This window comes from Rissa tridactyla, chromosome 8 (assembly GCF_028500815.1).
Source record: "Rissa tridactyla isolate bRisTri1 chromosome 8, bRisTri1.patW.cur.20221130, whole genome shotgun sequence".
In the NCBI taxonomy this organism is placed as follows: domain Eukaryota; kingdom Metazoa; phylum Chordata; class Aves; order Charadriiformes; family Laridae; genus Rissa; species Rissa tridactyla.
The window spans coordinates 14157919-14184267 of record NC_071473.1 but is presented as its reverse complement, the minus strand read 5'-3'; the positions used below and the strand labels follow the sequence as shown (position 1 = coordinate 14184267).

Below are 26349 nucleotides of genomic sequence, written 5' to 3'. Positions count from 1 at the left end.
GTTTCATATGTTGGAAAAGTGGCCTTTATTCTGCTTTGTCAACCTGAGGAGAGGAAAAAATAATGTATGGTGAGGAACCAACTAACTGTGGGAAGCAGTGGGCTTTTCAGAGGACCTTGAACGTGGACAGGATATGGCAATCACACTGCTAACCATGTTTCTTGCTGTTGTAACATTCACAGGGTAAAAGATCCAGTGAAAACTGTCGTCTATTGAATTTAAGCCTCGGGTATGCTGTACACAAAGGTGTATAGCAATGAAAAGATGGAACTTGAATTCACATATCAAATAGAGAATATGGTTGTTGTTCTTTACTAATTTTAAACCATCAACAGTGATTTCCTGAACTTAAAGCAAAGAAATTACTGATCAAAGTCTTTTCTTTGATTGATATGACAGCATCCTGATTCTTGTCTTTTTTTTTCTTAGATGATAAATATTTTATCGTGATCTGTGCATAACAGAACAACACCTATCCATGGTGCAGCAGACACATTCATCACATACTGAGTCTGGCTGTTCAGTGCCAGATTCTGGAGCTGCCAGACAATTCCAAACTTCTGCTGTATAAAAAACATTCATTATTATTATTTACCTACTTTATAGGCAGAATGCAAATGGTGAAACTTGCAATCAGTTTTTGCCTCTTTCTTTGTGAGACTTTCCCCGTCCACAGTCTAGTGGGCACGTGTATTGCCAGCCTGAGAGTCTCTATTAGGGAAATATAACAAACTTTATCTTGTAAAAGTGGGGAGCATTCCCAATTGCAGTGCACTGGGTAGCATGAACTCCAAGTGAAAAATGATTAATCAGAATTAGTAGCTTTCCAGTACCTGTGTTTACTCAACTCTTAATGAATCTTTTTGCTTTTTTCCCTCCCCCAAAATGTCATATTCTGAGCATGTGGACTCTCATACTGTTGGGGGAGGGCAGGGAGCACCAAAACCTGTTGTGCCCGTTTTGTAACACCAAAACCTGTTCTTTATTCTCAGGCATTTTAAAAGTGCGACTCGAAATATTTTCATTTCTTTCATTGGCCACGAAACGTTTTGAGTTGGGCCACTAAGAGCGCAGCTACGTGACTGTTTCAGTTCAGACTGGGGTGTGCTTATGAAAGAAATCTCCCGATTTTTCCCTTAGAGAGCTTGGCTTTGAAGCAGTCATGGAATATGTGATTTGGATACCTTAAAATGAAACTTTACTGGAAGATATACTCCAGGAGCATGCATAATGCACTGCGCGCACACACACACACACAGAGGTCTCAGAACTAACTGCTTCGTTCGTAGATCTGCTCCGGCTGATCTGTACTGCTTGCGAAGGTAGAGAAAGTCTAAGACCACGAGTTGTGAAGATCTAGGATTACCTTTCATTTGTTCTTTAGTATCTCTTTGAAATTGAGATAAGGCAAAACTAGGTAGGGGTGAAAATGTCTTCGATTCTCTGTCTATAGTTCGGGTAGCATGTACCTAAGCAGTGAGAAGACAGTATTGTTCAGATCTTGCTTGAGTCTATTGCAACATATCTTTTAAAAGTAGGATGATGCTCTAAAATATAGAGGAAAAATAAATTGTATGAAATGCATTAGAGGATAAGAATCTCATAGAATAACTTAAAATACAACATTATTTGTCCAACTGTAACTGTCGACTTTATTTTGCCAAATTGCATTACACTGGTATGAATTTACCGAGCAGGAGACTAAAGTTTATGGCTCATTAACAATAACAGTTGTACACCTACACTGTAATTCCTGAAAATGTATTTTCTCTTTTAGTACTGCATATACTGTGTGGAATGACAATAATTACAGAAACTAATTGAATGAGATAGTCATAACTCTAAAAGTCATATTACTCATTTCAAAATGGTTTATTTCCTGAAATAAACAATCTTTACGGAGTGAACAGACATAACATCTCTTTAAGTTTATTAAACTCATTAAATTTCCTTAAATATGTTGAAAAGTGAGTGCTGTGCATTTAATAGAGGGTATAGATACATGCAAGTATGACATTCATAAAAATTAAAATCCTTAAAATGAAATTTCAGTGAAGCAGTTTTTCTCAAATGATTGTTTTTCTATAGCTAATGGAAAATAGGGTAAGTTTTCAGAATTTAATAGCTGAAGTCTGTTGAAAAATGAAATCTATTTTTTTTGTCCTTGTGTGGGCACAGGTGATATCCTCACCCAGTGGAAGTTTTAATGATTGCACGGTCAAAACAAATCAATCCTTCCTCATTAATGCAGAGTTATGCTTCCTCAGAGGCCATCCCTTCAAGTGTGCAGTTGCAGGTTTGAGAAAAAACTCCAAGTTGGGAAAGCAAGGGATGTGGATGCACATGTGTCGCCTCCCTCTCTCCCCGGGTCTTGCACAACCCGAAGGAAACACCAACAAATCGTGTTGGATGTTCCTGTATTGAAAGGTGGAGGGATCAACTGCAGTGCTTCGGCGAAGGCTTAGTGCCGAGTCTTGCTTTTCGTTGTTTGAATAGATAATGAAGGGTTATTTGTAGGAGTTAGTAGTGATTTCAACAATTCTAATTTCCAGGAGTTGTTTCCCATTTCATTTGAAGACGCTATATGTGAACTTGGACTCTTGTTATTTAATATGTGGTCCGACTACTGTAAATGTAATGGACTACTGTAAAACAGTGTAATGCATTATGTGTTTACATACGGTGCAGCCCTACTCTTCCCACTGCACACTTCTGAGATTATACTTGGTTGTTGCCATAGTGTACTCATTTTACATTGGCTTTTTTAATGCCTCTATTATTTTCAAAGGTTTCGGTCTGATTGCTGTATGCTTACTGCAGGTACTTCAGTGAATGGGAGCCCACATTTAGAACAAAGTGAAAAAATGATCTTTAATCAACAGTTATCTGCTTTGCTCCCTTCTGTAGGTTTTTTATTTATAAAAGAATCATGTGAATTTCCTCCTGGTGGAGAGTCTTTTAATACAAACTCTTTTACTTGTGGAATTGCTTTCACTGACGTTGATGCTGACAATCTTCATCAACATTCATCCAGTGTGTCATATAAAACAAGGTGATAAATGTACCCTTGCACCCTAGGGTGTTACATGTACAACCATTTTTCTCCACTTTGCTTTCTTTTACCAGTCACTGTATTGCTGGACTGCAAAACCTAATTGTAGTATCTTCTGCTCTCCTAAACAAGCTCATTTTTCTCCAACCTAACCCATCAGAGATGCTGTCAATCAATGAGAAACATGTCACACAGATCAGGGTGGCAAAGGGCTGCAGTATTTAGCCTATTTGCAGGAAATACTTCAAAAAATTTTGTGTTAAAACCTAGATTTTTTTCTATTTGCAGTCTTATCAAATGAATCCTAAATTTTTTTCTGCTCTGTGTCTTCAGCAACAAATTGTAGACAAAACTGATAAATGCTAATAATAGGTCTGTATAGCGCAGAAAAAAAAATAATCCAAGGCTAAGAAGGTATTTCGTCCTAATATTTTTGAATATGGTACCTGGATACAGCCAATTTCCCTGTCATATCAGAAGTGACTATAATGGAATCTAATAACCATTGGAAATTATGTTACTTTGCACTCTCCCTCTGTCTAAGGGGGACAGAAACCTGAAAGCAAGCGGATGGGTCAAAATAGGGTGACTTTGAGTCAAACTCATTGGCTACAAGTATTCATTATAAACAAAATCTGTCAAATCTTTTCACTAATAAGGGTGTAGATCTTATTACAGCCTCAGGACAGTAGTAACTTATTCTCTGACATATTATGTGAATTTTATGTGCCTACTCTATAAAAAGTGTACGGTTTCCATAGCAATTTTGAGACTTCTATGATACATGATGTGACAGCATGTACCATTTTTCCTTCTTCCATGATAAATTGTCCCCAGCACTCACACACACAAGCTAGATTGCTGCTAGAAATCAGAATTTCATTTTGATGTCACTAAAAGCTAATATTAATAATTAGGCTTAGATGTTTGCTCTGGCAAGAATAACTTCTTTATTAGTATTGTACTTCTTCATTACTTAGGTTAGCAACTTTGAAACCTTGAGTCGAGTATGAAAAGATGAAGTCCAAGCATTGGTTTAGAAAACATTAGGGATAATCACAGACTTACAGGAGGAAGAGGTCCCATGTTAATTGAAAGCTTGGGGGTGGGGGGTATGTCACTTAAGTATCTCTCCACATTTCTTTGTCTCTGATAAGCATTTGCACATACCTAAACAAGAGGCATGAAAGGGAAGGCATCAAATGGCTCCTTGCCCTTGGTGACTAATGGCATCTCACTACAGATGTAGAAGCGCACATCTGAGGTTTGCTCCAAACTGCTGTGAAACTCCTCTCCCCTTAGATTTGGGTGTAAAAACGACCGCTTGGTCCCCTCAGCTGGGAAACTGAAACTGGTGGGCACAGCGCTGCCTGTTTTGTCCCTCTGGATGCATTCAGCTACAGACAGAACCGACAAAACTGTTTGTTAGCTCCAGCTGCTGATGGGACTGTGCAGATGGTGGTAGGATGCTCTGGGTAAGACTGGAGCACGTTCCTTTTGGCCAAAACCATGCACCTGGGTAAAAGGCTCCTGAGCCTGCTATGCCCTGTGCCATTCTACCTATGCGTTTTACTCAGCCAAGCCTCCCCAGCGCTCTGCAGCTTGTCTGAAATAACGGTGACATGAAGTGCTTGAAATTTCAAGCTAGTTTTGTTTGGTGGGTCTTTAAACATAGGCACTTTTTATATTTTTGGTATTGTTGCCCTGAAGCTCGTGAAAACTGATTTAGTGGCTGGTTTGGTGAAAGCACAAAAGCAATATGGGCTCATTGAGATCTTGGGAAGGTTAATTCCATTCCCCATGCCCCGATTTGCTCATTTGAGAATTTGATACTAACAGTTACTCTCCTTGGAAGGTACTTTGACTGTTAACTGAGTATATTTTTGGTGATTCTATTAATGAATCAAAATATATTTTCCAGCAAATAAGTAATGTAAGCATTTTGCTAATACTTTGCTAATTTTAATAAGGGAAAATACAGACTATGTGAAGAAATATTGAGATATGTTGTTAATATAAAGGCATTTTGGCAGAAAAAACCTATGCAAAATATTTCAGCATTGTTTTTTCTGTGCATATAAAAGTCACTCTCTGAATTTCAGTCTGGTGGACATTCCGAGTCACTTGACATCTCAGCTGAAATGTATCGCAGAGGACTCTTGAACTAAGAGCATGATAACTCATTGAACTGTCATTAGAGCAGCTTTTTGTTTGGTAAGAGACAAAAAGACCTTTCTCTGAAAGCCTCTCATGGTATGGGGAGCTGAACTGAAACAGAGATGCAGTAGCCTTTCTAGGCTTGTAAAACTAGGCCCCCAGAAAGGACGCTAATCTACTACTACCTATAAATATGTCTTATATCAAAATTTAGTGGCAAATCATACAGAAGTATCATCAGGTGTGTCTAACTGAGTTTAGATCCCACTATCACCTGCAGTAGTTGAAATTAATTGTTAAATTTAATTTTTCTGGGAGAAACTTGGCATAGATTGCCAAGCATGCCCACTGTGGCTTCACTTTTAATTAGTTTACTGTGTACTTTCAAAGTTACATGTCAAAGTGGGTGGAGATGAAGCAGGAATAAAAAAGACATTCCATGCTAACGAATGGGATGTTAACCACTGAGAGGAGAGTTTGTTTATCACACTTCTATAGTTCTTGTATCTATTTTACTGTTATACTACTCAGTGTATTGATGCATCAGAATTCTGAGGCTGTTCCAGGCTTATTTTTTTTTATCTGAGAAATAAGCATTATTTTGCCTTGGTTTTGCTTTGTGTGGTGACTTAGGCTACAGCATTTTTCTAGCTGTAACTTTTCCAGAAGCGTGGAAAGTCAACTAGCAAAGAAGTTCGGTAGATGGCTAACACAAAGGACATCTGAATCCCAAAATAATGAGTTAGGACTGCAGTCAGATACCAAGGTGGAACAGGAATCATGTACCTACTGTGTGCGGGGCCAAATTTCTTTTTCTGTAAAGCAGATTTTTAAACATGTGTTTAGCGTTATCCATGTTAGTACCCAGTGTTGTTCTGGATGGATCAATGTTTGTTTGTAATAGATCATATTAAGGGTAAAACGTGAGTTTGCATAAAACTCTCATTGTTTGATGTTATTAAATTATACAGTATAGAAGGTACGTCGATTTACAGGTGTAATATACCATTATGTCAGAGAGCTGTATTGGTTTCTGTTAAGTATATTTTCAGTGAAAGTTACTCATTCTACCTAAATATATGGATTAATTTGTAGGGCAATTGGAAGCTTTAGATTTATGTTGATTTTTGTGTACCAAAAAGTGTTGTTCCATAGTGCATGCCAGTAATATTGGTTTTCATTGTTACATTTATTAAAAAGAAAAGAAATTGATCATGTCTCATTTATTGATTTAGCAGTTAATTGTATTGCTTTTACAAAAAAGTGTCAAAATAGAATGTAATCTTATTCTGATAGGCTAACACAGATTCCAATTTATGAAAAGTGAAACAGGAGGAACTTCTCAGCATTATTATTGCTTTTATTATAGTTGCAAATATAGTCTTGTCATATTATTTTTCAGTAGAATAAATGCTCCTAGCAAAACAAATTGAATAAGACCTTGCTATTGCACAGTCCTAACTAGCTAAACATATTTTGGGGTTTCAACTGTTGATATTTCAGTTTCCTGGTGACCTAGAGAAAGCAGATGAAAAGCTTGGCAAATCTCCATTGAAGAAAAAGAAGGGGAAATTGAGCTTTGGAAATACAGTCCACACATTAATTTTGAAAATATTACCTATTTCTTGTTCAGTTATATGTATTTTTATGGAGATGGTGGGGCTGTGTTCTAGGTGGCATTATAATATATATTAACTGTCTCATTTTGCTGATGTTGTGGGTACAAGCTCTTGCTATTCTTGAAGCCTTTTCCATTAGGACAGGGCAAGCAGAGAGACGGAGGACGGGGAAAGAGCAGTGACAAGGGAATGGGGCTCCTGTCCCTGATGCTGACTCTCATTTATAAACTTGGTATAGGAGAGACAGTACTGTCTGGTCTGAGATACAACTGCCCCTGGAGAGACGGTCTTGGAGAGTACTGTGAGAGCAGTCTGAGAGCATAGGAATTTAGGGGAGAAGGGCATGAATGCAAAAAAGTCCTCTGGTTTATTCTCTGGCATGACTTTAAACTTTTGTGAATTTACAGCCAGCTATTTCAGTTGATTCATTTACCTTCATTTTGGACTTGCATTATAACAATGTAAAACCTGGAAAAATACCCTTGTTCTGTTTTCTCTTCCTTTTTTTAAATTTTTTTTTTTTGTCATGGATTTTGTTTTTGTTGGGGGTAGGGAATGGTGGGACATCCACCAATATTATTCTCATTAAAATTTAATCCGTCATCTCTTGGTAGTAAAAGCCCTTCACCTTACCTTGTTTGCATTGTACTCTCTCCCACCATATGTGCTAAGGTGGCGGCGAGTTTGTTCCTCTGCACCCTTTGCAAATGTAGTTTAACAGAACAATAAACGGTATGACAATAGATTACGTTATCCAAGAAAAAAATTGCCCAGGCAGACAATGAGGGTAATTTGGCAGAGCTACAATGAAGCCTTAGTGAATTCCTGAACTTTGCTTTGTTAAACAGAAGGGCAACACCTGCATGGTTGGTGTTGGTTTTTACCGTTTTTCTGTAAGAAGAGGTTTTGCTGAGGTGCAATGATCTAATCCTTTCTGACTTTTCGCTCTATTTGCTGTGCTTGCCTCTGCCCCACCGCTGTAATCATTTTGCCAGTGCACAGCGCTATGTGAAACGGATGATTATTTAGCAGTTATTATAAAGCTTGTTTATTATTTAATGGAGCCTTAATGACACATTTCATCACATTTTTTTCCCTGTATGTAAAATTCCAGGTTGGCATGATCTTTCAAATTCAGCCAAACGTTTGGGTTAAATGGGAAATTGCTGAGAAATTTTGAAGAAAAAGTAGTTTGAATGTAAGACGACTAATTTGATAGAAGTCAACCTGGTTTGTGCATTCATTGGATTCAGATTTGCTTTAATAATGTAATTTCTATCTTCAAAGTGTTAGAAACCCAAGAATTCATTTTCTTTATAGTACATCTGTGGATTAGATGCATCCCCTTAATTATCTTGGTAGTTTTCAGTTCCATGTTATAATGAATTCTATCTGCAACTATTGAGAAATGACAAATCAGAAGTGACAAGTATTGATCAAATATTTTCTGCAATCAAATTTTTTCAAGCAAAACTGAAATGTGAAAACTTAAGTGTTTTTCTGGATCATATCTCTTTTCAATAAGTTTTTCTATGGAAAAAACTCTAAAGATTGCATTTGGTCTCTCTTTGTTATGATTAATTTCATTTTGACTTTTTTGTAAAGTGAAATCAATACAAACATCTTACCAATCATTATAATATCATCGAGTGTGCTACACGTAAACCGAATTATATACATGTAGATCAGGGACTGCACAGTAAAATCCAACCCGAACAAATATCTGTAAAGCAATAGCCTGGTAGAGATCTTGCATAAACCACCATGTTTCATTGACAAAGCAATATATTTAGTAGACAAAATAATATGTAACTCTAATGAGGTGTTTAAATTTCAGTCCATGTTTCACCTTGTAGTATTTCTATTTTATGAATGAACAGAACCATTAAATTAAAAATGAAATGAGGTGGTAAATCATTGATTTGGTTGTATGTGAAGTTGCCGTATGCCTCTGGATTTTTCGGGGGAAAAAAAAAAAAGCTTGCAAAAATGTTCTACAAGTGTTGCCTCATTTTATTTAACTAAAACCTCATTCCTTTAAATTCTGGTCTGTTGGAAATCACCAAGAAAAAGTCAGGCACTCTAACTAGGCATGGTTTAGTTTAATGGTCAGGTAGCCCAAACCGCTGGAGCATTGGTTGTCTCTTCTATTTGACATATAATGGTTCCAACTTTTCTAAGGATGCTGGCAGCTTTAGAACAATCATAATTTGAAGTTTACAATATTAGGCAGACCTTTAAGTGTAATTAGACAGTCACTTGCAAAAATCCCAATTGACACTCCTAGTTTCCCATGTTGTGCAGCACTGTTAGCTTGGCTCTTGGTTTCAGGAGTGCCGTGGCTGGTCATCTTCCTGCCAGGGCTGGTTCTCCTACTGCCCCTTCAGAACAGCCCAGTCTTAGGGCCTCCCTGTAAACTGATTGCTATAATATTGAATTCTTCATGGTTTTAAGGGCATAGTGGCATGAGTCTGATTTCAAGAAGCATCTGAAGCCTTGCTAATGTTGTGAGTCACAGAGGAAACACTAAAACCAAAACTTCACGCAATTCTGATCATAGTCAACATATTGAAACCTTTAGGCTTCCAATGGTCAGAATTTCTGGTTAGACATAGCATGGTAGAGAAAAGTCTTAAGGCTTAGGCTCAATAACTGGCTATCTACCTATGTCTTCAAATACTTACTGTTGTGATAATACTCTAGTCTCAGCACTTGAAAGATAATGTAATGTATCTTGTTATAGTAGGTGACGCTGACAGGAAAAAGCAGTGTGCCGTTTCTTTGAGAAACTGATATTTTCTCCAAGGAAGTTGCCATGACTCTTTAGAAGTTCCTCTTCGACTTTCAAATCTGTTTGTCTTGCTGGAATCTGTATCTTCAAGACATCTCTTAAATCAAACATACTGTCAAAGAACCAAGAAGTTAAACCAAGAAACACCTACTTTCTCTGTGAAAAGTGGTCATTTTCTTCATCTTGGTAGTGGCCCTAGGTGAAGATTGTTGTGAGAAACCTATGATTCCTAACGTGACTGTTACTGCACCTGGCTTAGTTCTCTGTCTTCCAGTTTAGCTCAGAGCTGCTCAGTGGCCTCCAAAAAATCACACACAAATCATTCCATTCAGGTAATTATTCTTTTTCTGCTGTTAGAAAAAAGTCATGACAGCTCTCTACAATTCTAGCCTCCATGACATTTAAAGACTTCTTTAGGGTCAGCAGCCACAGAAGTGAGACTATTCATATGAATTGTGATGGCCCAAAGTCTGCAACCGTCACCTGTAAGGGAAACAGAAGCAAATGGTGCTGTCTGTCTGTGGAAAATTTGTGATGGGCATAAAGCATGAAATCCAAAACCTGTCCCTTGCCATCAAACCCCAGTAGTACTGGCCTCTCCAAATAACTTCAAGTATTGCAGCTGGGTTAGTCAGTATGAAACTACAGCCTGCACAATGGTAGAATTTACATTTGAAATAGCAACTACTTGATAAACTTCAATCTTAATGGGGAGACTCTGAACTTCAAATTTTTTTTCTTTTTTTTCCATTAGATCAGCTGGATAAATAGAAGATATTACCTCTCCGTAGTCTCTTGAGCACTGGGGGTTATTCTGTCACTGATACATGTAGCTAGACTTGATTAAACATGTGGTAAGGATTTTGATGACTGAATTTCTACATATGAGTGTGTACTTGCATTTCAGCTTTCCAAAGCTGAAGATCTCTTTGCGTTCACTTTCTCTGGGCAGGAAGGCCTAAGTTTTTATATTCAGCATTCTGGTTTTGATGTCCAAATCACCAGGTCCCAAGCTGTGGAAGGGAACTGACTTTGCCTCTGAAAATTGGGCGCTCTGCCTAAAAGCAGTAACTGTGGGAAACTTGAGCCTGAAACAATAAATCTTTACTGATACAGAATGACCTGCGAGTAAGTTAGCATCGTGTACTCAGTTGTAAAATGTGTGTTGGATACATAAGACGTGACACTTTTGTTCTCTCTTTTCCTGATTGCATGATCTATGTACTTTGCTGTCACGTAAAGAACTTCTGATCTGCGCATGCTAAATGCTATATTCTATCCAAATAAATTGCAGAAAGGACTGTGTAATTTACTTGCACTTTGTAACTAAGCAGCCTATGGAGAGAGAATAATTTGCTGAAAGAAAGAACAGGTAATTTTGAGTGACAAAGTCAGGAAAGGCTCTTTTGCAAGACAGTTCATGAACAGAAAATGACAAGAGGTGTTGCAAATCTTTGTTTTTGTTCAATATGAAAAAATGTTGGTGGTTCTGAGTTGGTATACTTACCAAACTGATTTCTGACAGTTGTGGACTTTTAGCATGTTCCTCAAGGGCTTATAAGTCTGGTAACCCCTGGATCAGGAATCTTAAAAAAACAGAGACACTAAGGTAGTTGGTTAATCACTTTCAAAATTTAGACTGGCTTCTTAATTTTTAACATATGTGTTCTTTTCCTAGGAACATACTGAAAATACAGCACACTGAGATTTGTTACATACAATCGGTCTCAAGCTTTGTAGCACCCCAGTACAGAAATGGCCCGTGGTTCTTTTGTGGAAGTGGCATGCCTGTCTCCTGTACCACCGAGCCTTGTCGATTGATGTGACGTGGCCTGGATTTGCCAAAGGGGCTGCTGACTTACCATTTCTTGGTCATTTTTCCATTGGAGGTCACTTACAGCCTTTTTTTCCCCCCACTGTTTGAAAAATGCTCTGTGAGTCTGTAAAGAGCCTCTGAAATGAATAACAATGAGGTCAAAAGAAATAAAATGAGCTTGTTACCATGATGGCTGTTGAAAATTTATGAGACCTGCTTTGTGCCAGCAAAACAAACTCAGCTGCCTTCTGCCTATCTGCAAGAAAAATGCCCTTTATAAAAAAAACCAAACAAACCCAACAACCAAGCCCAAGGAATCTTACGTTGTTTAAGTGCAAAGGTGTGGGAACTTCTCAGCTGGAACAGCTGTAAGATTCTTAATGCTTCAGTCTTCTTTTTTTTTTTTTTCTCAGACAGCATTAAAAAGCTCTTTCTGATTTGGGTTGTGTTTTTAAGGAAGCCTGTTCAAAAATCAAGCAGAATCCGTTCATTCATTTAAGGGAAAAAGAAAAAAAAAAGGGGGGGGGGGGCCAGGGGGCAAAATTGATTTGCATTGATTGATAAAATCCTAAATCAGATATTCTGTGATGCCTTATTCTACAATAATCCATTTATATCTGGCATTAAAATATTGCGGAAATTAAGGCCTTGCTGTGTGAAAAACCACGTAAACTCACACTAGCATAGTCCCTGTCTTGAAGGCAAAATGGACATAGAGGAATGGGAGGAAAAGGGTGAGGAAAGCGTGCAGACATCAAGTAACTTAAACTTAAGGTCACATCAGGAATTTGTGCCGGAGCTGGGAGCTGTAGATTGTGTGAACCCTAGTCAATGTCTTTGTCATAGGCTTATCTCTAGTCTTCTGGAGATGTAATTTTTTTTTTAATGAAAAGTATTATTTAGAAGTATTATTTATATTATATATATGTTTACTCAGTTACATTCATATTTGTAATGACAAATTTACCTTATAATTTTAATTCTGCTGAACGGATGCTTACCATAGTGTCCAAGATCCAAATTATTATGAAAGTTTTTTTTCCTTATTTTCCTTTGAAAAATCCCTTAAGGCCCGGGTTGAGGCAGAGTGGTGAAAGTAAGGAAACCCAGTTCTGCCATTGCTTGTGCCACCCCTGTTTTGCAGATAGACTGCCATATTCACAAACTCTTTCCAGGGATTTCCATTGAAACATAAAGAAGAGCAATGTGCTTTAGAAATCTTGAAGATCAGTTTGCTTCAGAGATCACCCAACAAAAAAAGTTGGGCTAATCTATAGCCTTTAAGGAAGATTATTGTATTGACTCTGATTTCTCCATGCAGTGTTAATACAGTGTTTGATGCTGCAGCACCTCATGTACGCTGGCTGCTTTCGTAGAAATATATATACAGGGTCTCACGGGATGGAGCTTATTTTCTTCACAGCAGCCTGTATGGTGCTGTGTTTCTGATTTGCGACCAAAACAGTGTTGATAACACACCAGCATTGTATCTGTTGCTGAAGAACAGTTACACAGCGTCAAGGCCTTCTCTGTTTCTCACTCAGTCACCCTCCAGCAGGTAGGGTAGGTGTGGACAAGAAGTTGTCAGAGGACGCAACTAGGACAGCTAACTTGAACTGAGCAAAGAGAGATTCCATACCATTTAATGTCATGCTCAGCAGGAAAACTGGAGGGAAGGGCGGTTAGTTTTGATCAGCAGTTTACGGCACCATCTTCACCTTCCTCTGATTTATTGATTGGTGTGTTCTCAATGCTATTTTGGTCACAAATGCAAGATGCAGCACTACGAAGAAAACCAGCTCCATCCCAAACAGCCCCGGTACAGTTCGTGATCTCAGCTTGGCTTTGCTGAATGCAAAGTTCTGGGGTAATACCCCTGGGTCACGTGAACAAAGAAATGCACAGCAGTTAGAAGAGCAGAACCAGTTGGGGGGGAAAGGAAACACAAAACAAACTACTATGCACAATCTTTTAAATGAAATGTCCTAAAACTAGCTTTGTGAGGCATGTGGAGCTTTCTTTGTGTATTACTGTTATTCTACTTCATAGCCTAAAACCACTCATTTGTTTTCTGAACTTGCTTTGCAGAAGTGAATTAGAGGAAAGGGTGGAAGAGAATGAGGAATTTCGGTCTGTGAAAAAGTTGTTATACACAAACTGGGTATTTTTGATACTCTTTCATTCTGTTCCACTTACAATGTGATCAAATTTCTGTCTCTCCAGCTGATGAATCCAATTTCATTAGGAACTCAGTTTTCTGAAACCTGTGTCCCTTTCTCCTCACCTTTGAAGCTTCCTCTTATTATAATTCTTTTACACATTTGGCTATTTATTTCCTTCATTGTCCTTTTTTTATCTGTCTGCATTTCATTCTCTTGCTGAGTCCTAACAGGACCCATTTTTCCCCACAAGGTCTATATCAGTACAGTGCCACCGGTGCAAGACATTCCAGTGATGTATTGCACCTATACATCATCAAAGCAACAGGGTTTTGATAAACAGCTTTCTAATACATCATTAGATCATCACTGATGGCACTTTGATGATGTATTATATTAGTACATCATCAGAGCACTGTCATTCCAGTGATGTATTTATAAACAGATGGTGCTGTCATGCGAGAAAGAAGGGAAAGCAGAAGAGAACATTTCACTCTGTTACAGTACAAAACGTGTCCCCACCATTCATTCAATGAGACTAAAGACAAAGACCCTGTGAAGGCATAATTGTCTCATTAGGTGTATTAGCTCTAAGTCCATTGACTTCTCTATTCGGCACCTAGTAAGCAGGCAGATAATCCTTTTGACCAGTAGTACATAGAGCTCTTTGAAACATATTTTCATGTTTGTTATCACTCAGTCATAAAGTTAGGATTATATATTATTTTTTCATAGTTGCATGCTTGTATGGATAATTAAAATAAATTTTATTTTATATAGGCATACTAAAATTGTATTTCTAGCATACGGTGTTGTGCTCAATCAATCAAGTTGGGAGACTCCAGCAGCAGCAGATGCACTTGGCACACCACTGGACATTAAGCTTTTACTCCAGAAGCTCACTAGAATATTTTCCCCTAATTCTGTAGGATTGGTTTCTCCCCTCAAAGCCATGGCTTTGAATGAGTTTGAAGCTGCAAGACAATATTATTGATTAATTTCTCATGCTCCCAAGAATAATTACGTAGCAGGGGCAAAATTTTTTAGGTACAGAAAAAAAAGGAGCAAGTTACCATTTTCACTTTGAGATACAGATCTTGTTCTGTGTCGTATCATAACTGCTGAGATAACTATTGAATTTCTGTCCATATCAACTGTTTTGAAAGCTAGCTGTGTAGATTGTTAGATAAAATCTTCTGTTATTATTTCCCCTAAATGAATAGGATCATCAACACATTGATATTCTGTGTTTGTGCATCTGTTGCTTTTGTATCATCTTGCTGAACTGTACTATTTAACTACTTTTGCTGAGGAAGTCTTTTCATATTTCTTTTTTAGGTGAGGAAACTGAGAAAGGCAAAGACCAGGTGAACTGTCCAAATCACACAGAAGTTTACACTGGGGCTGTCAAACTCCAAATACTCTCAACTTTGGTCCAACACAACGCAGCACAAATGACACAGCAGGTAGGCCGGTCTTATGCCGGGGTGTATTTACAAGGCTATGGTTTGGGATGACTGCGGTGAAATGTGACCAAAGTTTTTATCCAATGTTTTTGTTGAACATCTGGTTTGGACATTTGATTTTCATACATTTTTGGTAGAGTCCTCCCTATCTCCAATTAAAAAGGTGAATATTTTTAGGAAGACATTTTTCAAGATTCTTTACAAGATTAGTCATCAAAATTAAAATTGTGTCCCTGCAAAAGATATACTTGCCAAATATATAACACGTATATAAAATATGTATAAAAACAATTATTACAAAAAGTGTATTCCAAGTATCTAGCTGTGTTGAAGGAGGACAGGAGGTGATGTGCAGTGAGATTTGCTTTCTGAATTGTGTCTTATTCCTTTAAGTTAAGAGTAAAAACTTATAGTGCAAAAGGGACTTCAAAGTTAAACACAGTTTCATTTTGCACACGGACAAATTTGCCGTGTAGAATTGTAGGTGAATCTGTGTGAGAAAGGATATTCCATCAAAATTGCGTATGTAGCAGTGGATATATAGGGGGGAAAAACATATACGTTGCTTTCAGCAAAGATTCATCAAAAGGAACATAAGCATGCTGCCTAATCAAAACAGTAGCCAGCACAACGTAGTATCTAGAGCTAAAACTTAATAAAATCACTGGCAGTGTGGGTCTAATTTCCTTCTTTGCATTGTTTGCCTTGAGTAATTGTTGTTCTAATTCTTGTATTCCAGTATTCCTTGTAAAGTCACAGAACAGAAATAATTTCAAGACAGTGAATTTCATAATTGAAATACATGAGAAAAATTAGTAAAGAAGGAGGTACTGTTATATTAATTCTACAGATGGAGAACTGAGCACAGAGAAATAGGATCTTTTCCCTGAGGTCCTTGTGTCTGTAGTAGAGATGAGACTTAGAGATGAGAAGATATGCCAATCTTCAGTGTTTGGTTCTAGTGTCTCCACTATAATTTCATGTTGCATCTTGGCACATGCAGTGAAAGCACCAGGTGTGTATAAAGGGAGGAAAACCCAAACGAAATCAAAGGTGTACTGCAGCTGTACTTCTTAATGCAGGAGTCTCTGACCTGGGGAACACTAAAGCGTTCCGAGGTCTGCAGGGTTCCCCTCAAAAGTCTGAGCTTGTGCTAAAATCCTTCCTGCATTGAGGGACAGAGTTTGAAATATATTACGGCATTGCATTTTGCCAGACCCGAAACCAAGTCGCAGAAGACATCACTAATGCCAACGATATGCCAGGTTATGTCAGCAAGGGCGTAGCCCGTAGGTCACTAAGGCAAGCAATCCTTCCCCTCTGTTGGGCACTCAGGAGAGTATATCCAGAGGCTTGTGTGCAGTTTAGGGTACAAGACACGCATTGACAAACTGGAGCGAGTCCAGCTAAGGGCTACCAAGATAGTCGGGGTCTGCAGCACATGGCGTAAGAGGAGAGGCTGAAGACCTTGAATGAGTGCAGTGGCTCTTCAGGCACGGCTCAATATGCCTAAATATTGTGCCGCTTTCTTCCCTAGAGGTTTCCCTAGAGGTTCTATGTTGTTTGGGGATTCAACCAACACAATATGAAAAAGGGAAAATAGCGTTCCAGCTGTGTTCAGTAGAGGTAGTGGATCTTAGGCTGTGGAGATTTGCTGGCCAAATAGGAAACAGAAAACTGTGGATATATGCAAGTCTCGTGAAAGTCTCTGAAGCTTGGCATTTGGAGAAGGATAATTTTGTTTATTGGAGGTAATGAAAAATACTGCTTGGCAATCACTGTTTAGCAGTGTTTTGTGCTCAGAGATGGAACAAAACTGGTGCCAAAACTATTCATGTTAGATTTATGCAGTCATTAAAATTGAAAGTAGGTGGGGTGTTCTGTACTTACCATATCTTCTGCTGTGGGGATTCAAACAACTTCTTTTAACACTGGTGAGTGTTTTCCACTTGAAAGGTCTATCAGATTGAACTCTGGTGTATAAACTACTATATGACTATTCAAAGAGTGCAGCAAGGTCTGAATTTTTCTCAGCTCTTCCTGTGTAGCACACTACAGTAGCCATGACGTTTCAAAGAAGAGCGGGCAGGGTTATCTAAGTCATAGCAGCAACCCGATTAGCTGGTTTTAATCACACAAACAATTTTAGCTCAGTAGGGACTTGGGGAATGGTTGTCTGTAAAACTTCCAAAAGTCAGTTTTAGGAGAATATTGTGACAGTTATCGTAACAAAGGAAATAACATGATGTAATAGAAACAGATTCCTTTCAGGAGGAAACAGTCTTAATTCTAACAAAAGAATCTCGTAGAACAAAATGGTCTCGTAGGTCATTCAAGCTTTCTTTTTTTTTTCCCCAATGATAGACAATGTGGTTATCTGTGTTAAGACATATTTATTTATAAAAACCAAAATTTCCTCAGTCAAAATAGAAAATGCTGTCAAATACGAATATCTGGTTGCTTTCTATACAAATGTAAATAGTAAAATGTATTCTTAATTAATGGTCACTTTCGCATTATTTTATGCAAAAGGTGGATGAAAAGAAATCTGAAATTCCATTCATGTTTTAAAAATTCAATTTATTGGTCATCTGCTTCTTTAGGTTACAGTCTATCTGTTGTAGCCAGAGACAAACACATAACTAAATGGAAAAAATCAGCTTTAAGGAGTTGATGAGTGGAGGAGCGCAGAGCCTGCAGTGCGGGCAGGCCCACCCCAAATTGAGGTGTATTTTATGCACAAGGGTGAAAGCATATCTAAAGAAAGCATGACATTTTCTAATTATTATATTTTTTATTCCCTTTGGTGAAATTGGGAGGGGGTAGCAATGTTGGGCTACTTGAAATACATATATTGCTCTGAAGACAATATTTTAAAACAATATGAGGAGTTCTGCTTAGTGAAAGAAGACACTGTTCTCTGGTAGGCAGACATAGACTAGGTCACGTAGCTAGAAGGAAGTAGACCATGAATGTGTGCATTTCCCTTTACTTGGCACTTTTAAACTCAGATTTGTGATACTATGTTCAGTTTTGGACCTCTGGTACAAGATGTTGATAAACTTGATCAAGCCCAAAGATGGACCCCAAGGTAGTCAGGGGCTGGAAGGAAGGGAAGCCAAGGGAAAGAGTCTCTTCCGAGCTTTTAAAGATGGCTTTAAATTTATAGCTGTAGCCTTTCTCTGGAGTTTTCTTGTTGGATAAACCTGTCATAAGACCCACTTTAAAGAATATTCTTTCCAAATGTTGCATTGATATGACCTAACAGTTTCTGCTTATTTGAAATGTGAAGCCTTCCTTTTTGAAACAATGAGATTTAAATGGGAAAGGCCAAAATTTTTTGGCATGTGGGCAATACAGAAATATCTCCAAAATGGGTGTCTGAGGTCATATGTGAAAAGAATTAAAGTATACTTTAATTTTAAATATACATAATAGAAATGTGAGATATTTGGAGTCATGGTACGACTCGTCGGCTGCGAGAGGCAAGTGTTATTTAATACCAGTTATGAGTAAAATGAAATAATTTATTATTTCATTTGGGTTTCATTCAATGTAAGATGATTCTGCAAGCTTTCAGCAATTATTTTCTATATTGATCCAGGTTAAGGAAACAAACTCCTTCCTGGTCTTTTGCTTTAGAAGCAAAAGGAAAGCGTTGGAGGCCCTAAGTACTTTTTCAGATACAAAAGAACATTTATATCAATGTAAGTATAAAGGAGTAGATCTGAAATGTTGGTCAGCCAACTGTGTGTGTCAAAATTATTAGTGAAAATGGAAATAATGCGGTTTGTTACTGCAAATGGGACATACAAAGGGAAATCATGCTTTCTGTCAGAAATGTGAAATGAGATTGATATTGGGTAGTATTCCATTATTTCAAGATGCCAACAGTTTTGACGCTCCAATTGCAATTACCAGAGATAGTGGCTCAGCAAATTGAGACGGAAATTAAGTTTGATCGCATGAGAGAGAGAGCACCATAAAGAGCTCTCCCTCCCCCTCTTTAAAGGTATGCAGATTTGCCAGTAAGCTTTTTCCTCAAGAAAGGGGGAGTGTTAAAAAAAAGTCATAAGTCAGAGAAATCTCAGACACTATGGAAGTTCAGGCGAGTTCATCAGCTGCCTACAAATAATGTTGATAAACACTTTTCATTGATGTGGCCTGCTGTTCTACATCACGTCTGCTTTTTATCTAGGGCCAGGCTCAGGCTAGCTCCTTGTGTCCTGCCAACATACTCCGTCAAGTCAAATAGCAACATAGAATTTTTTCTTCTACTTTAGAAACCATCATCTTGATGAATTGCTTTCCCTTATTGAAGTATGGAGGTTTTATACAGTTCCTACAGAGATCTTTACAGTTCTCTGTAAAATTTCTTTTTCAGAAATTTCTTGGGGGGAGATGGGAAGCTTATTCCATGGTTGAATCAAGAACGAATAAAGATGACATATATGGTAAGATATATTAGGCAATTTCAAGTAGTTAGGAATTTAAGTAAACGTAGTACTTTGCACTGGGTCGCAGAACTGCTGTAAAGAAAAATGGGATCCTCTTGACATGTCCCCCTGTAATATCTTGAAAGATATTTTAATTGTTTTGATACTGACATTTGTAAAAAGGAAATGTAAAGATAGAACGCATGTTTGATGTGGAGAGCAGGAGAAACTCTGCAAGCCAAAAATCAAAGCTGAAGCAGATGCCATCCTTTCCAGGCCAGCTGAATTTAATACTCATTGCTATGTATTTAGGGAGGTTAGTTTGTTAAAGACTCACAAAAGTCTACCACACTGCCAAACAAAATAATAATCATTCAGTTGTCCAAAAAGATAAAAATACAATACTAGAGGCACAAAAGCACACTGTTGAATAGTTGCATCTGAACTGCTGCTGTTGTGGTTCTGTAACTCATATCATTTGCTCGTCAGTTGTTATACAAATCACATTTTTGTGTGATATTTTATAGACTGAATTGAATGTCATCTTTTGAGCCTAGGTGTTGATGATCAACATGTGTCTGACTACGTACTTATATGTATATGGTTAACAATTTCACGATTTTTTATTTCAAGCTAGGATTTATATATGGGGCTTGATTTATTTTCATAAGTGAGCAGAGGATCTAAATCATGTAGAACTGTGCAAATTGCCCTTCCTTGGATCACTGGTACCCTATGCAGTCCCCAAAAGGTCTTGGGAATGTGGTGAACCTTCCCTGAGAGTCAGGTTTGTAATGGCCAAATTTCATCTCATTTTACTTCTGTCATGCACTATCAATTATGGCTTTGCAAGCACAGCCTTTCCTTAATTTGATATAGGATTTTAAAAGCTTATGCAATTAAATGGGCATACAATGATCAGCAGACACTACAGTTTAGAAGAATAATATTTATTAACTTGTAAAAATGACAGTGATTACAATCCAAGTAAATGTTGCAGAAAACATGGAAAGCTCTGGCTCAGCCTCAGCAGTGAGGAGCTCCTATGATAGCGCTGAACCCAGGACAGTTTATGCCTTCTCTAACATCCTGCATATTCTTGGAAATGTGGACCTCTGATCACCTCCCAGTGCTACAGAAATAACTGTCTAATGAAAGAAGTAGGCTTTAAATGTCATTAGGCATAATACAGAGTTCATAATTACAACAGAATGCTGTGTGGTCATGGAAGACGTCAAAGTCTGAGCTGGTTTTGCTGTAGCATTTATGTAGCCTCCAGGGACAATTATTCTTTAGAAATATTCTAATTCATTACACACACTGTGGCATCAACTAAGCTCTGACGCACCTTGGTGGTGGGATGACCTTCCTGGTAGTTATCTTGGAGACTGAGAAGTGTGTGCAGTTTTTGTATGAGAGTTTGGGGGATGAATCTGCAGTCAGTGCCCTTCTTTGTTCTTCTGACCACATATTTTTCTCTGTGAGGAGTTAAACTTTTATTTCTGAGGCAGCAGGCTACTGTGGTGCGAGGTGGAAACTGAAATTTCATCTTCCCCGGCAGTGAAAGCAGGCAGTGCAATTCACTGTGTAGAATCAGCAATAACAGGTTTTTGTCATACCAAGGCTGTGAGAGGGCTTCATTTGTCTTGGGAAGGAATTGCATTCAGAAGAGCGGTTGTGCAGTGTACCCTGCCGCTTCCAGAGTCCGTGTCACTATAGAAGGGGGCAACTGCAGGTAATATTCACAAAAGTAGGTGTGGTTTCGGTCACTGGAATTAAGTTAATTCCTTATAGATACCAAAAGGTATGCTAATTGACCATCACAATAGTAACATGAAGAATTAGTTCTGAAACACAAGATGTAAAGTACTGTTAAAGTCGTAATCAAATAGATACACAGGAAGAACATTTATTCCAATACCTCAGGTACTCCCTTTACTTACAAGGTCACTTAACCTGCCTTCCCAGGGTACAATTTTTTGTCCAAAGGCTTGTGTAGTAGCTAAAGTATCAATCGCAAATTGCTGTAATTTGTGGTTCCAGCACAATCTAAAAATTACAGGGGATGACCCATTACATGCGTGTATATAAAGACACAGCTTTTGCAACTGTGTCAGGCAAACTCCTATTTGTTGACCTTTATCGACCTTTCTGTGTCAGGGACTTCTTGGCTTTTCTGTACCTATTCTGTACCTTTTCTGTACCTTATTTTACACATAAGGTACCAAAATTGGCTCCTTAAATTAATTCAGAGCATGTTTCAATCTAAAAACTAGAATATCAGTTGCAATAGATATTGGATGCTAAATTCCTCCATACAAACTTTTAATTTGAAATCTACTGTCTTTCATTTATTTCCAGGTTGTTAAAATCTAGAGTTACCTGGTTTTCTCAGGTGGTCTTTTGTTTGTTTAGGGAGAAATTACATGAGCACTTTCAAAACACCCCATCCTTGGAAAGAAATATATATTGATTTATTTTGAAGTTGAATTAACTACAATATACAGATGATATAGAGGGAGAAGAAAATGCTGGTTCCTCAGCATTCTGATTGGGTACTGATGACATGATGGTGCATTATTAAGTGATAATTGTTTTATTATGGTGTTTACAAGGAGACAAATGGTTTGTGAATCAACGTACATGGAGACCACAAAACAAGTTGCTTATTGATCCACGAGCTGTTTGTGTCAAAGTTTGCTGCTCAGAAGAGAAAACAAAACCAATGTACTCCAGGGTGTATTCATAAGGATAATAATTTTGAAAGCCTGGAGTCTGAATTTACATTCTAAATTGGCTTAACTCTGAAATATGCTTTGCTCTTTAAAATATTGAATTGAAACACATGCTGAGCCATGGAAAGCAATTCATGGCATACCTTTCGCTGCCATTGACTTTTGTCAGCCATCAGGTTGTGGGACTTCAGTAAACTCATTTCTGTTTCCTCATTTCCTTAAGTTGTGTTAGAAGTATACTTTGTCATTATTTTTATAACATGTTAAAAATGCTTTGCTAAAAAGATCTGCATTTTTGGAGATTGCAGACCTTTAAAAGTTGGTGAAATCAGATTAGTAGAGGGGCACATTTCCACTCTTTCAAATGGTGGAATAGTAAAGAGCATAAAGTTGTTGGCCTACATGAACATGGAGAGGTAGATCAGTCCTGCGGTCTGGTGCACACAACTTCCTCTGATTTCAAGAGTACTGCACTGGAATATTCTACCAATGTAATCTATCACAGGGCTTCTGATTTTGCAGGTCAGTGTCTCTAAGAATTCATACCCACAGACAAGTCACTGAAGCCTAATCGATCACTATGCATCTGCTGAACAGAAAAAAACCACATTTACAAAGGACTGCAATTTAGCTTATATGTTGTAAACCCTTAGAAAAAAGCTTCAGCAATGTCAGTTTAACTTGCAACTGAGATTAAAATAGGCACACAGAAATAGATATTGAGCTTAAACAGGGTAACATGGTGAATCGCCCTAACTCAGCAAAACGTTTGAGTCTTCATGGCCTAATAACACACTAAAAAAATCCCAAATCCCTCTTCTCTCCAAAGTCGTATTACATTCTACATTGAAGGGAAAGTTTGTGTAAAATTAAGCCACCTGAAAGAAAGAAAAGGGTTGAAGGATATTTTGTACCTGAGCACTTCTGGTAGAACACAAATATTTTTATTCAAGGCTAAGGAGTAGGTGTGTTCCTTTGGTGTCTGTGTTTCTTCTTTCATAAGAATCGCTCACACATTTGAGGGCCTTCCCAAACTGATGCATGCTTGTGTTCAACAGCTTGATCTTTTGCATGCATTGTGTAGGGACTATTATGAAAAATATGGATCTATTGAAATGCCTATTCTATTTCCTTTAGAGATGTTTTTAATCTAAGCACAATTTCAAGGAATGCATTAGCAGATGAGATAATTCTAAAGTAACAGTTAAGGAAAAATAGAATCTTTTAGCGACTAAATGATATATATCTTGGTTTTGATTGTATATAAATACAAGGTGGGGTTTTATAAGATGCAGATAATCTCACAAATGTGTAATGTATTCTGTACCAAAAATAGGCAGGTTTTGAATGGCATGATCACGTACTGATCATCAACTCCTGCAAACTCCTCATTGCAATCAGCAGGATTTTTAGGAAGCTTAAATAGACAATATAAAGCTGTAAATTTCAATATGAGATAACTTGATTTTTTTGCAACCTGACACTTGTGCATGAAGTCTAAAGCATGAATAATTTTACACTAGAGTCTTTCAGTTATTCATGTGCAAAAGCATTTTCAGGATTGAACCTTTGCTTTCATTTTTATAGTGGCGTTTTTCTTGTTTTTTTACATATTGGTCAAACCTAGTAGAATAATTCCAACTTTTTGCATCCTAGTGAAAACCCAAATGTTAAGTGTTACATTATTTTGGTTTATTTTACTTCAGTGTTTCATTTACTTTTGTTTTATTTAAAGCTGTATGAGCAATGCTACAAGAATACTAAAGACTCTTTAATATGTTTAGACCAATTTGCAGAAAGAATAACCCAATTAGGAAGACTTTTCTAACAGTCTAAGTTTTAGCTCATAAATACAATCTTCTACTACTTGGTCTAAGAGAAAATTACTGTTCTCGTACCACAGAGGGAGTAATAGTGAATTGTATTGGGTTAAGAGCTATGGGATTAAAAATCTTTGGGGTGGGGGTGGGGAAAGAATCTCCAATGCTACATCCTTTGCAAGAGGTAGTCACTGTTGAATTTTCTCTAGTCTTGTTGTACAACTACTTCAAATGTAATACTACCTCTTTAACGTAACATGCCGTCAGTGTGCCTCTTCCCCTTTGAATTTCAGAACTGTTGGAAGTCTTGACTGTCTCTGCTAGTAGAACAACTTCTTGTCACCACTGCTGCTTTTGTGTCTCTACCTGCAATGCTGATTCAGAGCCTCTTTCCGAGAAGAAAAGTGACAATATCTTAAACAAGGCCTGAGCATTTGTCTGAAGTTAAACACTCTGTTGTATGTTTTTAGAAAGAGGACCCACCTTGGCATTTTCTCAGTTGTTTTCCTAAATCAAAACTTACATTCTTCCAGTCTAAAGTCAGGTCTAAGATACTTGCACCGTATCTTTGTATAAGCTTCATTTTCTTAACGTTGCTGTTTCTGAAAATCCCTAATGTATCCATTCTATGACCAAGGGAGACTGAACTTTTCCTCCACAACAGCCTCCACAGTGATCTTTTGTGAATCTCTTCCTCACTGAAAATCTGATTAACCTCTTAGCAAACCGTGCATCATAAAGAGGTCACTGCTGTGTCCTGACTTGGGCTGCCCTCTTGTCCACTATCCTACACATAGAGCTCCTGTGGAGAACGGTGATCTCTGCCGCTTGCTGAGAAGGAATGTTTGAGGGAACATATATTTTTACAGTTTGTTTGTAATCATAGGTATCTCTTAGATTTGCAGTCAAAGGCGTTGGACCAGGGTGAGTCACAAGGTGTCAACTAATATAAACTTTTTATAGAATCACAAAATGATAGAATTATTGAGGTTGGTAGGCACATCTGGAGATTATCTAGTCCAACCCTCCTGCTCCAAGCAGGGTCAAATAGGGCAGCTTGTTCAGGGAAATGTCCAAATGGGTGTTGAATAACTCCAAGAATGGAAAATTCACATCCTCTTTAGGCAACGTTTTTCCAGTGTTCAATCACATCCAAGAAAAACAGCTATTTCTGATGTTTAAATAGAATATCTTGTATTTTGGTTTGTGCTTGCCGTCTCTCATTCTTTCACTGGGTACCACTGAGCTCCATCTGGCTTAGTATTCACTGCTTGTGAATAAGGAATTGATAGCAAGACTAGAAAATGTCTATTGATTATTTATTATTTAAGTCAGCAAAAGGACCGTTTTTCAGGCTGATGAATAGGCCGAGGTCAACTACAGTAGTGAGAAATAGCCAGACATTGAAATGAATGGTACAGGACTTTCTGGCACAGAATTTAGCTGTGTTCTGCATGGTAAGGACCAACTTAAGGCTGGAAAGTAGATTCTACTATGTTCTTATGTCCTTACAGAATTATTTCGCAAGATGTAAAGATCCAGTTTACAAATCTCTCTGACCCCAGGCACATGGTTAGAAAGCCAATTCTTTTTGTTAAATAAAAGCCTTTGCTACCAGACTAAGCCATAAACTTGTAAAAACTTTTTATGATGCTGCTTTCTTCATCCACCTGCGGACTGTGTTCTCTGAAGCATAATCCTGCAGAAACATTTTTATCTGATTGTCGCCTGCCTTCCTTGAGACATGACTGCAATACCTCTGCTGCTCTGCTGCTCCATCAGCAGCACATCAATTGTACCCAGCTTTTGAAGCATTCTCTCATTGATCTTCCCTCCTTCAAGAACATGTGGAGAAGCTGCTAATAGCATCATCTCTCTAAAGGCTTCAGTTGACACCAGTTCTGACATTTGTAAAGCAAATGACACCCATTCATGGGTATAATATTTTAAAATCCCAGTAATTGTATGACTTGCAGTATTCTCTATTCTCCCCCCTACAATAAGCTTTTGTAATATTACTAAGAATCACAGGATCCCAAGATATGCTCAGTAGAGATATTTTGCTGAAACTGGGCGTATAACACTATGCTTTTTAAGCCCTTTATCAAAAATATAGATACAGTTAGGAAGGACTAAATTTTTGTGGAAAATGAATTATTGTCAGAGTTAATCAGGAAAAAACATTCAGCAGAAATACTCAATTCAATTTCAGGTTCGCCCCACCTTGGGCACAAACTGAACACGAAAAAGTGAACAATGGCATCTTACATGATTTTGGGTGGAAATAACTGTCTATAG

General features: G+C 37.8%; 1 long non-coding RNA gene across 1 annotated transcript in view; it reads left to right on the top strand.

Annotated features, from left to right (window-relative positions):
- LOC128914222 (uncharacterized) overlaps window positions 1–26349 on the top strand; it is a 184137-nt gene that overhangs the window by 48522 nt on the left and 109266 nt on the right. Inside the window, exon 2 of the long non-coding RNA XR_008468219.1 lies at window positions 14933–15060. This is a non-coding gene — a long non-coding RNA (uncharacterized LOC128914222). The remainder of the gene's footprint in view (window positions 1–14932; window positions 15061–26349) is intronic.